Source organism: Atractosteus spatula, chromosome 1 (assembly GCF_055471065.1).
Source record: "Atractosteus spatula isolate fAtrSpa1 chromosome 1, fAtrSpa1.hap1, whole genome shotgun sequence".
NCBI classification, from domain to species: domain Eukaryota; kingdom Metazoa; phylum Chordata; class Actinopteri; order Semionotiformes; family Lepisosteidae; genus Atractosteus; species Atractosteus spatula.
This window is the reverse complement of record NC_142706.1, coordinates 54,407,347-54,424,137: the sequence shown is the minus strand read 5'-3', so window position 1 is coordinate 54,424,137 and position 16,791 is coordinate 54,407,347. Positions and strand designations below refer to the sequence as shown.

General features: G+C 39.9%; 1 protein-coding gene across 3 annotated transcripts in view; it reads left to right on the top strand.

Moving 5' to 3' along the window:
- fbxw7 (F-box and WD repeat domain containing 7) overlaps positions 1–16,791 on the top strand; it is a 211,830-nt gene that overhangs the window by 6,760 nt on the left and 188,279 nt on the right. Inside the window, exon 2 of one of the 3 annotated variants that reach the window (XM_088910951.1) lies at positions 14,251–14,342. The exons of the other annotated variants lie outside the window; for them this stretch is intronic. The gene's annotated coding sequence lies outside the window, so the exon portion shown is untranslated. The remainder of the gene's footprint in view (positions 1–14,250; positions 14,343–16,791) is intronic. 3 annotated transcript variants of the gene reach the window in all.

The window sequence follows — 16,791 nt, the reverse complement described above, 5'->3', positions numbered from 1 at the left end:
GGAGAATTGTTTTGAGTTTCTTGAAGTTTGGTACTGTGTTGTACTGTTGTCTTTGCATATCTTTGATGCCAGCATTCTGTCTTCAGACATGCCTCCTGTCTCTTTCACTGTAGACACACTGTAAATTGAATAAATAAATGCTGTTCTAAAACTCTTCTCTCACATCTCCCCAGTTGTTAATTCTTACCATCATCACAACTGATGCCTAATTAAGTTGGAAGTTGCAAATCTGCCTTCTCTCTTAGTTCTTTTCCCCTGTGATAAACATGGCTCTGATTTTTGAGGATGATTGGGCTTTGGGTAATGGCAGTACATCCTTTTTCATTTGAGGTAATGTGGAGGGGGCTCTCCATGTAGATTAAAATTCACCTGGCATTTAACCTTTGGAAGAGAACATCCTGTAGTTACACAGGTCTTCAGACCCATGTGTGTCATGGGTAAGAGATAAGAACAAAATTAGAAAACACTGTGGAATAACATTTTACCCTATCATATTGTAAAGGAAACAAAAACGCTTAATGCCAAATGGTGTTAGTTTTTTTAAAACATTTTGCGCAGAATTGATCTTGTTTCTTCAATGTCAGGAAGGAGATGAAATATGGTATCATTCTCCAGTTGCAGGCAGGTCTAAACCTAAATTTGAAACATGGTCCATGTTATTAGGTGTTTAGTACTTATTAATGTTTATTTTTCTTACTGCCAAATGATCTTAAGTTCTGTTTGTGAAGTTCTTGGATGAATGTTCAGGTGTAGACCAGACCATGTGCTCCCTGCCAAGCTGACTGAAGGAGAATGTAGAAGGTTGCTTTAAAGAAGAAAGTCACCAGTATAGGTTTGCTCCTTGCCTGAGGACATGTAGGAAACTGCACTGTTGCGCTCGTATAAAAGCATGAATTCTGTGAAGTCCCACCAGAGCAATGATGCCTTTATGCTCCTGTCATGCGGCAGCACCTGTTTACACTGAGTCTGGCAGGTGGTGTGACGCCATAGGTCGTATCTGTTGACGGTCGTGGTTGTTTCCTATAGATTTGGATGATAGTTTGGTTTTATTTTTGAGATTTGCCAAGTGCTTTTGTCCACTGATGGTTAGCATGAAGCTTTTGTTAACGTTTAGGAAATGTAGATGCCTTGTGAGTGTTAAGTGTAATATACTGAACATCAAAAGAAATTCAGCACTCATAACTGCAACAGATTAACAAAAAATGGCAACCTTTTGTAGGTGCACTGATATGTTATTGAGCAGACATGACACAGGTAAATTCATTATGTAGATTAACATTATCCTCAATGGGGGATCTACTGTGAAAGTCACAGGCTAGTAGCATTTTGGATAGAATACCTTCTGTAGATCTGTGATGCTTGTTATTCACCAGGTTGCAGATGCTGTTTTGTGGAATTCTGTCTCATTCTTGAACTTGAACAAGTTATGGTCTCTGAGCTCTATATGTTACAAATCATCCTAATTTATCCCACATATATAGTGGGTATAAAAAGTCACCATGCCCTTTCAAAATCTGTACCTTTTGTTGTATGACACTCTTAACATAAAAACAAATTAAATTAGGCTTGTTCCATTTTTATTTACACACAGTAACCCACATTAGCCAAGTGAAAATAAAATTTAAAAAAAATTCTGAAAATTACTATTACAACCGTAAAATACCTTATTTGGGTAAGTGAATACCCCCTTTACAATTGTATTTGTAAACGTGCTCAGGTATAACCAATTACCTTACAGATCACACAACAAACGAATTGGCTCCCACCTGTGATCAATTGTGGTGATTTTGACTAGTTCAGAATAAAACCAGCCATTTCTAGAGGATTCCACTGCTTGGAAGTGCATTTCAAAGCAAAGAGTCCACTATGGGTGAGATTATTTCAAAAGAACTTCGAGATAAAGTTGTGGAAAGGCACAAGTCAGGAGATGGGTATAAAAAGATTTCAAAGGCTTTAAGTATCCTGTGGAGCACAGTCAAGACCATCATTAAGAAGTGGAAGGTGTATGGCACCACCCAGACCTTGCCCAAACTGGATGACCAAGCAAGAAGGCAACTTTGAGGGAGCTACAGGCCTTTATGGCAAAGACTGGTCATTGTGTGCATGTGACAACAATATCACAAGCGCTCCACAAATCTGGCCTGTATGGGAGGGTGACAAGAAAAAAGCCACTCCTTAAAAAAGGCCACATCATGTCTAGTTTGTTTTCCTAAAAAGCACCTTAAAGATACTGTTGTCAGATGAGACCAAAATCGAACTTTGTGGCCGGAATGCAAAATGGTACGTCTAGCAACAGCCCAATACATCTTACCATCCAAAGAACACCCTTCTTACAGTAAAGCACGGTGGTGGCATCATCCTGTTGTGGGGGTGTTTCTCTTTAGCTGGGACTGGGACACTTGTCAGGATAGAAGGGAAGATGGATGGTGCAAAATACAGGCACATTCTTGAAGAAAACCTGCAGCCCTTAGCCAGGAAGTTGAAAATGGGGAGATGGTTCACCTTTCAACATATCAATGACCCAAAGCACACCACCAAAGCAACTGTACAGTGACTGGAGGACAGGAAGGTGAATGTCCTTGAGTGGCCTAGTCAGAGCCCCAACCTAAATCCCATTGAAAATCTTTGGAATGACTTGAAGAGGGTAGTCCATCAACGGTCACCAGGCAGTTTGAGCTTGAACAATTCTGTAAGGAGGAATGGGCAAATATTCTTCCCTCTAGGTGTGCAAACTAGGTAGAGATAATTGAAAAAGGTGCTTCCACCCAAGTATTAACTCAGGGGGGTGTTCTCTTATCCAACCCAGTTGTTCTACTTTTTTCTTTTTTTTTTCACTTGGATGTTGCAAGGTACAATTTGTAAATAAAACTGGAAAAAGTCTGATTTTATTTATCTTCTTTTTGGGCTTTAGGACCACAAAGGGGGTGGTGACATGGTGTGACTGTCACATTCTCATCTTGCAAGAAAGCCATTGTTACATGAGTAGGATGAGGATGTGCTTTGTCCCACTGGAATGTTGTAATATCGGGATGAGCTCAGGAATGGCAACATGATCAACAGGACTGTAAGATCCCAGGACATGATCATTGTAGCGGCGTACTATCGAGTTGCTGTACAAGAACTACAAATGGAGTTCTGTGGAGACTAGACACACCTACCCAGATCATTACACTTTGAACTCCTCATTGATCCTGGAAAAGGTGTTTTAACTCATGGTCCAGATTATGGTCCGTAATTCATGGACCATGTTTGTCTCTAGGTTGTTCCCAAGCGGAGAGCAACAGAACATTGACTTAATTCAGCCTCTGCCATACTCATCGCACAAAGGATTTCTCTTTATAACATTTCCTGCTTGGCTCCTCTCCAGTTTTTTTTTGTTCTTGATTTTATCCAGGATTGACATTCAACAGTTTAAATCACTTCATCACTTGTGCTCAATCAGCTCTATCTTTAATGAGGTGATTTAGTGCTTTTGCAAAGGTCAAAGTCAGTCGAGTGTTGCTTGTCAGTCATGAATAACCAGTGAATCAAACTGATGCCAAAAGCATTCAATCAATATTCAAAATCCTTATTCTTAGTTCTTCTTATATACAAAAGTCCATGGAGAGACCAGTTATTTTTTGTGTTCTGTGTATTTAGATCAATGTCTTCCTCATGAATGAATCATGTGTAAAACGAAATTGGTCAAAAAAGTGTAGCAGTATTTTGGAAACTGGTGTCTCATTTTAACTTGGCCACTTTATCTCCTGATGTAAAAATGTATCTGCATGCTACATAGCAGTTTTCAAACAAAGTCGGATTTATTTGACATATCATACTGTAAAGTGCACTTTGATGAATGAAAAATAGATTCATCTGTTAATAAATCAATCAATTTCTTGAATTTGTCATTGTTAGCCAAGCATGTTGAAACATTCTAAGTCCTGGCCCCTTGGAACTGTGGTGGAGAAAAATATTGAACATTTCTTGGCTTCCTGACTTATTCTGTCTGAACTCCTGAGCTAAAGAGACAACAGTCTTTTGCTTATGACCCCTAGAGACACTAAATTTAAGGTTAAAGGGCTTCACTTTGAGAGTAGGCTAAAGGATTTTGTACATATATTTTCCATGCTTTAGTGCAATGTGAACAATTAAGAAATATTGCTTGGTCCATAAATGCCAGGTGACTTTCTTGCCCATCATATGTGTCATCTTTTAATTACATGGTCAAGTGACAGTCCTCAAAATGTATAGTAGACATGGAATGCTAATTATATCGGCTTCTCAGGAAAACAAGAAGTCTGGGCATGCTGCTTTCATCCTCTGCTTCAAACTGCGTCAGTCGGGGCACTGAACTCTTGTGCCAGGCAATAACAGGATGTAAGATAGTTGTCTGGATGTTTTGTTCCAAATCTCATATGTATGTGTATACAGTACATACTGAGAAGGTTGGAAGTAGACCAAAGCTTTTGAAGTTTTTAAATCACTGTCCTGGTCCCTTTGAAAGTGACTGTGTTTGCTGTCCTTTAATTATTTTTAATGAAGCGCTGAAAACTTCACACTCTTGTCTTCGAACTGTCAGCAGCTTTTCTTGAAATGTCATAGGCTTGCAGTCTCCTTCCTGCGCCAGGCAGCATTAACTTGTACCAGCTGCACTCAGGGAGTCTGGGAGAATGGAGTTCAGCTGGAGCAGGGAGGCTTATTTCATAGAATCTTTTAAGCTGAGTTGACTTTGGTGATACATTTGTTTAAAAAAACATGCGCAAACATGAAAAGGATTTGAAGAATAAATACAGAAGAGTATGTTCTGAATGTTTTTATTTTCTAGAAATAGTAAGAGTTGCTTCAATATGTTTAAAAAACCTGCATGAAGTTGCAGACCTATATATGATAAGGAAGTTATAGTGCTGTATTAACGTAACGCCAGAAGCAGCTTACTCTAGGATATATAACGGCGATATTGAAAGCCTGCGTACGGCACTGCAAAGCCAGAATATTATTTATGGGGCTTTTTTCTGGTCTTGAATTTGTCACATGCAAGACGTTTGCACTGCAAATCTTTAAAGAAAGCTGCATCAGAAAGAATCCCAGGCAAAATGCCTTTTTCTTTTACACTTTCAACTAATCTAAGGTTTGCAGCGAAAGCTGTAATAAACTCCTAAAATTCCTCCTAGATTTCCTTATGCTGAGAATATTTTTTATGGCATTATAAGCCGTCCTTCAGACCTTGCATTATTTTTTTTAGACGTTTTTCATGAATGAGAGAGGTTAATACCTCTGAAAGTTTTATCATAGTCCTTTTAGGTAAACCCATTTAAATTAGTCACTTTTGATGTGTAATACAATTTTCCCTGTTTTTATTTCTTTAGTTATTGTTTTTGTCATCCATTTAAAACTAGCAACATGGTGAATTTCTGCTTAGTAAGAAAAGACAGGTTTACACAGTCCAGGATTAAAGTAAATTTTCTAATGATCTGTGCATGCTTTAAAGACTGCTACCTGATACTATAGGCTACGAATAAAAGTTTCCCTTGTAAATGACTGGAAATATGTGAGCTCCTGCTGTCGGTTTGAGTTTTATTCAGACTGGGTTGTGGATACGGAAATTAAAAAATGTTTTATTGTTTCCCTGCAGCTAATTTTGTTTGCCTGTTTGCATGTGGGCATTGGAAAATGCGAGTTTCTACCAGAGAAAAGTGCAGGATTAATAGAGAAAAGGCATTTGTCTATATCTTTAACATGATTAATGTAAAAACACTCTTTGTATTTGAATTTGTTGCAGATTTGGATTACGTTGACAGATCTTACTTGGTTGTATCTTGAATAGCCCTTGTAAAGGACAACTGCACATTTAAAGCTGTGCAGCACACATAAGTGTATCATCTTTGTTGTCATAAACACAGTTGAGGAGAGTGAAAGTGCTTTTATTGCTCTGTGGAACATCAAGAACAACTTCGTTTTGTTTTCTAGGATGAGACAGGGTTAACTCTGGCCACACTGAGTCTCAAGAGCTCATCCCAGCTGACGGTTACTGACAGGGTGTGGAGTGGTTATTGTCAAATGATGCTGACCTTTTCGATGTCAAATTTCACTGTTAAAAACATTGGCTTGATCACAAGCCAACACTGAATCCTCTTATCTCTAAACTTCCCTTTAGCCTTCCCATGGTTTTAGGCACCTTTGCCTTCTTTGTTATGGGTCATGTGTTGTTCTTTTGTCACTTTTATTCTTTATCTCATCACCAGGATTCTATTAAAGACTAGAAATGTGTTTTTTTTCCCCTAAAATAATGGCTGGCTTTTTCTTTTAAGTTTTACTCCACCCTTAACATAAAACCCTGTAATTTTTTGCTCTCAGTTTTGTGCCAGGCAGGTCAGGACAGCCAGTCAGAAGTTCCTCACTCATTTAGTGTCATCTTCCTCATGTGGCTATTCTGTCATACAGCATAAATTGAGCGACACCCTTAAAGGGGAACTGCAGTCCCAATTTCTCATACCGGTTATTAAATCTCGATAACAAAGTAAATTCATTGACCGTTTAGAAAAAAACGGCAAATCCTGAATTAAGCAAAAACCGTGAACTTTGTGAAAGTACTGTAAGTTGCTATGTAACTGCAAACCCCTGGTCTTGCCATGAGCGAGAGTTCCCACGAATTGCGACGTGATGCGGCCCTTCCTGCTTGCTAGTCACTATAATAACTAATGTAATGCAGTGTTAGAGTGAATGAAGTACAGGTTTTGCAGCAGATATTTCACTGCAGAAAGTTTCCAACGTAATCTGCGTGCAGGGTTCCATTTATCTGCAAAACTGTCTCGAAATCGAGAGCAGTATTTCTATTGGATTAAAGAAGATGCTTCTTTACAATGTAATAGGGTCTCTTCATGTCACCGGATGTTTTGTTGCCTCGTTCTGAATCGGAGAATATGGCACTGCACATACCTGGAACTTTAGTCTATTTTGTGATGTAAACTGGTTTTACACGTTTCTGTGTATATTTAATAATAATAATAATAATAAATAATAATTGCTTACACTTATATAGCGCTTTTCTGGACACTCCACTCAAAGCGCTTTACAGGTAATGGGGACTCCTCTCCACCAGCATCCACCTGGATGATGCGACGGCAGCCATAGTGCGCCAGAACGCTCACCACACATCAGCTCTCAGTGGGGAGGAGAGCAGAGTAATGAAGCCATCTCATAGATGGGGATTATTAGGAGGCCATGATTGGTAAGAGCCAATGGGAAATTTGACCAGGACGCCAGGGCTACACCCCTACTCTTTTCGAGAAACGCCCTGGGATTTTTAATGACCACAGAGAGCCAGGACCTCGGTTTTACGTCTCATCCGAAGGACGGCGCCTGTTTACAGTACAGTGTCCCCGTCACTATACTGGGGCATTAGGACTCACATGGACCGCAGGGTGAGTGCCCCCTGCTGGCCCCACTAACACCTCTTCCAGCAGCAACCTTAGTTTTTCCCAGGAGGTCTCCCATCCAGGTACTGACCAGGCTCACACCTGCTTAGCTTCAGTGGGTTGCCAGTTGTGAGTTGCAGGGTGATATGGCTGCTGGCGATATTTAGATAGGATATTTAGCTTTTGTTGTAGCTTGAAATGCACTCATTAATGTTGATTCCTTGTAACCCAGAATAATAGCTAATAGCTTTGTGGTTCCCATTTAAGTTTTTTGTTTTGCCTTACAATATGAGATGCTAGTTTTAAAATGATTGGTAATATGCGTGATTTAGGATTTTTATTTCCAATAGAAATGTATAAGATCTTGGCTGTAGTAATCCTGTTTCATATTTGAATGTCCTAAGTGACCATGCATTTCAGTCTTAACAGTTTGATTTGTGGTACAAAACCCCTTAACCTAGATCAGCTGATATGTAAAAAAAACAAGTAATACATTGACCACTGTGTTTTTATACATTATTGTTTAATTATCTGATGTGTTTTTCCAAAAGGGTTGAAATTTGTGACCATTTATACAGCTGTGGATTTTACTAAGCGAAGTGTCTAGCTCAGGAGCATAGTACAGTGGCTCACTGTGTTATATGAACCTACAACTTCCCTTTCCTTATGAGAAAAGAGCCTTAGCCACTAGCCACACAGCTGTTTCTTAAACCAACAAAACTCAATAAGTGTATATACTAATGTATTCCAAAATCAAACATAGTATTCAAAATAAAGGCTCCTGGCTTTTTTTTTTCACGGTACACTTTTCTTACACCTGCAGGAATCCTACATGGTATTGTAAATCCGCCTGGAGCAGATGTGTTTGACGATGGATATTGCACAATGGCAGACTCTTTTATTCTTCAATGAATAAGTAAACCACCACAGGAAAAAAAAGTCAGCCATAGTTTTTTTGGTAAATATTCTTCATAATATAGTCTAGAAATGAGTAGCAAAAAAAAAAGTAAAACAACAGAGACATGGTTGACGTAAAGTATGTTAAAGTCCAGTGGACACATGTTCCCTTGAAAGGGGAGTTGTTTTGTTGCAGGAGTGTAACAGATCCGATGTAAACCGTGACTGGATGGGTTTCTGTACATGCCACGTTGTGAAATTGTCTTCACATACAGCTGTTGAAAGGACGCAGGGATGAGCACGTGGTTGGTGGTGGATGAATCTGAGACCTTGCTGGAATTCTCTGTGTAATACAGAATCTCTCCGTCTCTTCAGACTGTTCGCAGCTGACGGAATTCAGCTCGTTCGTTTCGGACACCGAAATGCTACACTGGGAGCTTCAAGTTTTAAATTCCTCGTCTAGCTGTAAAACTCTGTGGCATTAGATTGAGCCTTCTGGTTTCCATTTTTTCGATAATGCACCTGATGGGCGCGCATGGTTTCCATGCACTTTAAGATGCATTTATATATGAACTGTCGATTTTTACATTCCGCTCTGTAAACAGATTTTTAAAATATTTAGACTGCCTTGGCACTAACCTTAGTGCCCTGGGCTTTCGTCTGTATACTGTATGGGTGAAGTCATTCCTCACTTCTCCACCTGCTCTGCAGTGTCTGAGGGTGGCTGATGGGCCATTAAAATGGGGCAGGGATGGATGAACTGTCCTCTCCTGTATGTGTAGCACTTTGGGATCCTTTGGGATACGAAGTGGTATAGAAATGCAATTAAGCAGAGATATGAAAGAATTGTTGAGCATTTTCAGTACTAAAACTGAAGCTGCTGAAAGTCTTGTTTCGCACAGTAGAAGAGGATCAGAAATTCTGAGGTATTTCCACCTGTCATCTGCGTATTAACATGTACTGCTGTTGCAATGTTTGTTCTGTATTTCCCAAACGTTAGAGCATTGCATAGCTATTGATGGCTTTTCCTCTGCTCTTTGAAGACTAGGTTGACAGAACCGGGGGAGTTTGAGATAAAAGGGGGAGAAGATCTACCTGCCCTGGTCCCATTAACCTTTAGTCGTGTGACAGCCTAAGCTCCAGGTTCTCACTGCTGGTTGGGAAGTGGCTTGTTAGCTCTGCACAGCGAGACTACCTGCAGGTGTCCCAGGAGTAAAGAGGGAGTGGGCAGAACAGGTGTGTGTCTAATGAGATTTCCCGGCAGATGGGAGCACCTTTCGGAGAGAAGAACACGATTGTGCGGCAGACATGATCGAAGCACTTACTCTCTTAAAGAACTTGAACAGCTTGTGTTATAAGTGTTGAACATCAATCCGTGCTAATATGGCTCTTCAGTGCTGTTTTATTTTCTTGCCCTGTTTGCATAAAACTGTGTCTACATGCATTGCCTGCAGCCTCTTCAGATCCCATTGTAAGCCGACTCGTGCGTCTCCTGCGATATAACGGAGAGAATGAGAGAGAGCAAGGGGCTTAAATAATTCAGTGCTGTTCCAGAGTCCTGAATTCACAGCATTTGCGGGAGATGGGGAAACAGTTGGCTGCGATATGGATTGCTAGCGAATGGCATTGTCTGTCCGAGTGGGATTCTGGGCCTGGGGAGCAGGGATTTGATTCAAGTCGGCACAGCATGCGATATAGGATTTTCCTGAGAAGACATCACTGGGTGTTATGTGCCATTGCAGGAATCAGACGTGTTTGCCGTATAACCAAGACCCTCTAACTTGGGCTCCTCACATTGAATGAATAAAGAACCTGAAATATAAAACTGGGTATTTTGTGCTGTGAAAGGTTATTGGCAATGGATGAGATTATCACCCCTAGTATTTTTCCTTCTTTTGTATATAAATCTGCTGGATTCTTGTAAGGTTTCTGCATAGGCTTAGCTATTATTAATCTGGGAGGTGAAAGTCTCCGAAATGAACCCTAAATGCCAGCAACAAGCTGGATTCACAAATTGAACCCAGTGCCAAAAATATAAAAAATAAAAGACAAGTACCTTGGATGTTTTCTGCTCTGGCTGGAGTTTCTTCTCTCTGGGGAAACGTACATTCTTGATGAAAAGCACTCCTGCAAGAGAGATGAAAATCACACCGTATTTCGGTAGATGTGACATATAGGCCGTATGTTTTTCCACTTATGCAGTTTAAAGTCTGACTTAGTGGTGTACTTCAGCACCTGAAATGGTTTTATTTAACATATAGGCTTAACATAGTGTTGTTTTGGTAATTGTCTACTTTTTAAATTCAGTATAGTTGCATGTTCCAAACCTCAGGACTGTGAAATATTCCAGGTAGGGTCAGAACTAAAATAAGGGTAAATGATGTACTTTTTTGTCATCCATACACCTCCTCCATGTATGAAAACTGCTTTTGTGGTGGTTATTGAAAGACTAGAGGTGTCTGAGGCTTGGAATTGTAGAGTCTGTGGGACATTTTAATCTCTTTCTAGACATTATCCAGAAGGATTGCCCCTCAGGAATGCCCAGCAGTTGATCCAGTCGATTCAATTGGGAGAAATGGAGACCAGTTGAATGGACTGCCTGCCTTCTTATTGTCTCTGGCTTGTTCTTTCCTTTGCTGAGCAGTGCTGCTTGTGCAGGCTGTGGAGAAGCCAGTCCAGCAGTGTTAACAGAGATGAGCAGGCTCTGCCTCTTGCCATTATGAGCACATCAGGATAGGAAATGTACTTTTGCCTTATCAGCACTTCCAGCTCCCTCTTTTCCTTGCAGATCGCTGGGAACTCCTGTGTTTTTATGGGAAGTTCCCACCGATTTCTGGGATAAGGATTAAAAAAAGATCTGTCTCTGTGCAGCTTCTCTGCCTTTCACTGTCTCGCCTCCCTCTTTTCCACCTCCTGCTCAAACACAAAGCACTCCTGAGTCTGCTGTCGAACAGAGCAGCAGCTAGATGAAGGAGGGCCCCCAGCAGCGGGTAATTCACATGGAGGCCCTGTCCTTCTGAATGACACTTCCCTGCACACAGGGCTGTTCCTGCCACTCTCTGCTGCTGCAGTGAGGAATGTTGTGCTTATGTCTGGGGAAGCCAGAAACGCTGAAGCCTTGCACTGTGTTGTCTTGCTAACATCTACTGCTGGCTTCATATACAGTACTTGCTGCTAGTAGTTAGTGTTTTGTATGTATATGAGGTGTGCTTCAGCTAAAGGTTAGTTGTTTTAGGTGCCACAGGAAACCTATTTTCCTAGGCTGGATTTATCTGGCTTCAAGCTACATGGTAAGTCTTATATCCTGAATGGCTTTCCTGATTTTTTGTCTGGAAGTTCCTTTCTTTAACTGGAAGAGGTGAGTAGACCATGTTTCCACACCAGCTTTTATTTACTGTCTAGGAGATCTCATACTTGGTACTGGGGTTTTCTGTTTTTGATTAGCCTGTTGCTTCTTAAGCCATTCGATGTCCTACCATGACATTGCTTTCTTGCTCTGAAAGCAGTTTTGACAGTGCGGCCCTGTTTAGGATTAAGAGAAGAATGCATGAAGTGAGCAGTAAGCGAGATGCAGGTGACATTAGTTTGTTACAGTGTTTCAGTGTCACAGAAAGTGCAAAGGGATTGGCAGCTGGCATCCCCAGTGAAAGTGCCTTCAAGTTTATTAGCAAGGATGATCTCTATAGGGGCTGTGGCCTGTTGGCGAGCAGAGCTGTAGTTAAACCAGTCCTGTTATCGTTTGATCTGCTGGGGCTTCCTACTCTCTTTCAGCTGAAGTGATGTGGAAAATGATGTGAGTGGATAAAATGGTTATTGGAAAAGAGCCAGTTTTTTTGGCATTTTGTGTTTTGCTCCCCCAATTTGTTTAACTTGCTTAAAAAGAACAGGCTGGCCATCTGCTTGTAGTTGCAGAAAAGCAGTTTGACTTTTGGTGGAGGTGGTGTCCTCCAAATCAGTGAGCTTTTTTTATTTTGCCTTTTCTTTTAGCCGAACCTCAAATGAGAAATCCGTGGTATAGCAGGCAAAAGAATTTTGATTAGGTCTTCTTTCTATTCTGTATATCATTAATACCTGAAAAAGATTAGATGGCTGCATCGATCTGTAGAAGATATTATATATGTTGTGCAGCTGATGTTGGGCTGTTTCACAGTCCCAGTAACGTGTCCAGCCACCTCTGGTGCTATTTGTTGAGTCTGTTGCATTTCAGTCAGTCTGTAGTTTTTGCTTTATTAGCAACGTTGTGATTGTCTTCTATGCTTATACATGGTTGATTATTATGTATGTTCTATAAAAGCACTTGACTCTTGTTCCTGTATTCCTGAAGGTATAATTTCAATCTTGAACAATTTTTCCTCTCTTTAACACATCTTGTGAAAAAGAATAGGGTAATTAAACTGAAACAATTTTGTAGTGCTGCCCTCTTTATGTAAAGTATCCACATATTGACTAGAGCTCTTTGGTTTTGTATCTAATTCTTTGGTTGTGGTTCAAAAATAGGTGTTCTTTGCTTCCCACAGGCTTGTCTCTTCAAAGTCAGCCCCTTCTCATTCTCTTTGATCTGCTTCACGTTTCCAGTGAGCTCCGAGATCTCTGTTAGTTAGCAGGCGTCCTGTCGGCCTGCTTCCCTGTCTCACCCAGAGGAACAGCCTGCAGAGTTTCATGGGTGAAACCTGTAGTGTTACCACAGTTGCCTTGGTAACAGAGCCTCAGCCTAGGAGAACATTTTCCTCACGATTTCCTTTTACACCGAGACGTGGCACAATATTGTGAGCCCTTTTTTCTCAATTAAATGAGCCAATATGTTGTTGTTGAACAGTAGCCGTTCCTGTTATTGCTACTGCATTTGGCTGTCCCCTCTTAATTCAATTTTTTATGTTGTAACACTGGATGTCCCTGATCATCGGGGTGTATCGGGGTGTCCAGCTATGACAAGCACGTGCTGCACAAAGCGCCGCTTCCAGTCTCTGGCAATTAAAGAAATTGCCTAGAAAATGCCATTGCAGGTGTAGTGCAGCCTGCCAACGCATCCTGATCGGTTAATAGGAGCTGCTGTAGTACTGTGTTGCAGACACAAACTGTGCAGTACATTGCTATGCATCTGATAGTGGAACAAAAACAGCGTGGATCTTGTGTGGAAAGCATGGTGCACAGAACAGAGCACATTTGCAGACTTGCTGGCTAAACACTGGGAATCATGCCAATCAAATTAATCTGCAGTACTACTTCACTATCATTACATTCATTTTAAGTGTGCAGTTGTATGTAATTAGCAAAATCTGCTAATTCACCTTTCAGGAGGGATTAGTTTTCTCTTTTTTCAAAGTTTGTTTTTTACGTTGGATTTTATTTTGTCTTTTGAATTCTCCTTAAAGAAGGCAGATGCAGATTTAACTAACTGCATTGTCTGTGCTTGAACACCATATAGACATACAACTGTTTTTTGTGTTACTTTAAAGGATTTCACCCTTTTATTGTAGTTACAAATTGTAAGCAAGCACATTGTGTTATTATATTGGAAAGATAAAAGTAGCAGGAGGCTATATTAGTTTAAGCTTTCAATCTTTAACAATGAACAGTGCATATTGATAGCTTTCAAATGTTGCACAGATATAAGGGCTTTTTTTAAAGTTTAGGTTGTTTTTAAGTAAAATGCTCTATTTACTTGGGAGCCATATTTTTGATAATTCAGATTTTTAAAATAAATTTTGACAGCAGTAATGTTATTTTAGGATTTTCTTTGCCATATGATTATAAAGTTTGACAAAATACTTACTGGATGTACAAGTGTTCCTCATAATAAGTGCCCAAAGGTATTGTGAAAGTGTTTAGAGCTTCAGTGTGAGAAGAAATGGTACGTTTCCTCCCCTTTTTGCATTTATATCTTGATTGAATCCTTGAAGCCTGTGCTCCCATTCGCGTAGCTGAGTGGACTATTTCCCTCTTGTCTGTCTCACAGGTCATGATTCTTGGTTTGACTGCATGGGGAGCAACAATCTTAAATCTGTTAAGATTCTAATTGGAGAAAGTCATATGCAACTTATGTAACAGGTAAGAATTTCTTCTGTGTTTGCTTCTTCTGATACATACAGTAGGACACCCCCTAGCCACAGCTGTACAAAGTCATAAGTAGTCTGTTATGCTATTTTTCCTGACTTTTTAAATATTCTCCTCCGTCAGTTAGCCATGGTGGATGAGTGATTAGTACCTATTCCTCAAGCATTTCTGCCCTTTGAGTTTTTTTCACTGCAGCCTAAAACTACCATCTGTTTGTCTGTTGTGAGTTGTTTTAGGAATGTGCTGTATAAATTGCAAGAAAGATGGAATAAAATCATTACCAAACGGTTCTGTAAAGATTTGAGCTGCTGCTTTGCTGTTACCTTAGAGGCTCTTCTTTCTGCAAGTCATTATGAAGCTGGAGAGCTTGAAAAGGTTGGTGCATACAAGGGTTCTTGCTTTGCATCTTCAGAGCAAAGAAGAAGAAAAAAAGACTTGTACTGTTAGAGTTTTTGGACAGTATGTAGAGTACATTTGTTAAATTTTGCAGACACAAAAGTTCCTTTATCAGTAGATTAAATGAACAAATAGGATTATTGGCTTTGACATACTGGTAGCTTTGTGGACCACACTGGTATGACTTTTCATTTCAATTCACCATTGTTCTTGTGGAGGGGATCGATAGCCATTGACATGCTATTAGGACAATAAAAAGCTGTTTCATGTGAAGACCAAGGAGTATGTGTGCTACACAGAAGCCAGTTTGTTGCCTGTGGCTTTGCTCGCCCAAATACTTTAAAAGTTTTACCTTATCTGTTAAATAAAGCTATTATCTTGCCCCAGAGACCAGATATTCCAGGCCAGAATAAATTCTGAATGCTTCTCTTTCACAGAGTTTATGATTATGATGATGCCTCACTGGAACCCATAGAGTCGCAACTCATTGATTTGTTACTGAGAGCTGCTCTTTTATTTCCCTTCTTCTAACTTACATAAATCGCCTCTGTTGTCCATGCAGCTCAAATACGAACAGTACAGCCACTGCAAGGTCATGAGGTAATTATCACATTTGGTCTCGTCAGTGCCTTTAGGGCCCTGAGTTTGGAGTCAGAATGTTGCAGGAATAAGAACGTGGAAGCATGCGTGTGAGATGGCTTTGGTTCCAAATGTGTGGGACTATGCGAGGAACATACAAAATGTAGTCACAACTGCTAGGATATTTCCTAGTAAAACTTGTAATGTTGTGTGAGATTCCTGCAGCACACCGCACAAAACGAAGCTCTCAAAACCATTACTTTCCCCCTCTTAAATTTTGTGGGCTCTTCACCTGCTCCTTCAATGGATTGAACATTCAATAAACTAATGAAACTGGAAATGACTGATTTAAGGTTTGGAAACTTGCCATACTCTGCTCATTTTGGCCTCCAGAAGTTTATTTCCTTCTAACAGTTTTCATTACTTTTATAAACAAAATTCTAACAGTTTTGAAGAAAAGGGGTTTCTTCAATGAAACAGCAGTCCAATCTCATATTTGGGGTGAAAAACTGTGGCCGAGTATTGTCAAAGTGACTAGATAGTATATATTTTACCTGTCCCAACACAAAATGAATGTAATTTTTCATAAACTGATTCATGTGTGTTTATAAAGAAAATAACCATACAAACGGTGTATTTTGGTGTTATTTTAATTGAACATACATTTTTTAAATTGAGCTTGGACTCCATCCTCCATCCATAAATAACTGGTTAAGTATAGCAGAGGTTTCTCAAATGCACTGTTGCTGTTCAGATACAAGCTCACTTCTTTGCAGAAATTGTGCTATGTCAGCCTGGGATCAGTGCTTAGTATAGAAATGTTACCTGTCTGAGTCCTGTTGAACTTCAGTGCTGCCTTTTATATTCTTGATCTTACCATCTTGCTGAATAGATTGGAAAGGATGCTTATCGGAATTGCTGAAACTATTTTGCTGTGGTTTAGATCTTATTTAACTGGTAGAAATTTGTTCAAACTTTCCTCCTCAACAAAGTCACAACTGTGACCCACATGGTTCCGTTTTTGGCCCCATTCTTTTCAGAATCTACGTTATCATTGTGTCAGATTCTTTTTAAGTATGGCACCCGTTTTGATTTCTGAGTTGATGACACCCAAATTTCTGTTTGCTTGAAACCTGAAATTGATCTTTTCACATTTTATAGATGTCAAAATGTTTGTTAAATCCATTTCTTAACATCGACACAAGTTTTACCAATTGGCTCCCTCTTTTTCTTTTCAAGGCTTCATTAATATAATGTTAATGGTATATCTAAACAGGTTTTAAAGTTACTGCTCAGACCTTAATTAAATACATGAGCTTTTCTCTCCTGTTGCCTATGTACCTGCAAGTCACCTGCTTTTCTCCCTCATCTGCCTCTTCCTGGCTCCTGCCCACAATCTCCTTTGCTACACAGCACTTCTCTTCTTCTTGTCTGTTTTCTGTAATTTTGAACAACCGTACGTTACACT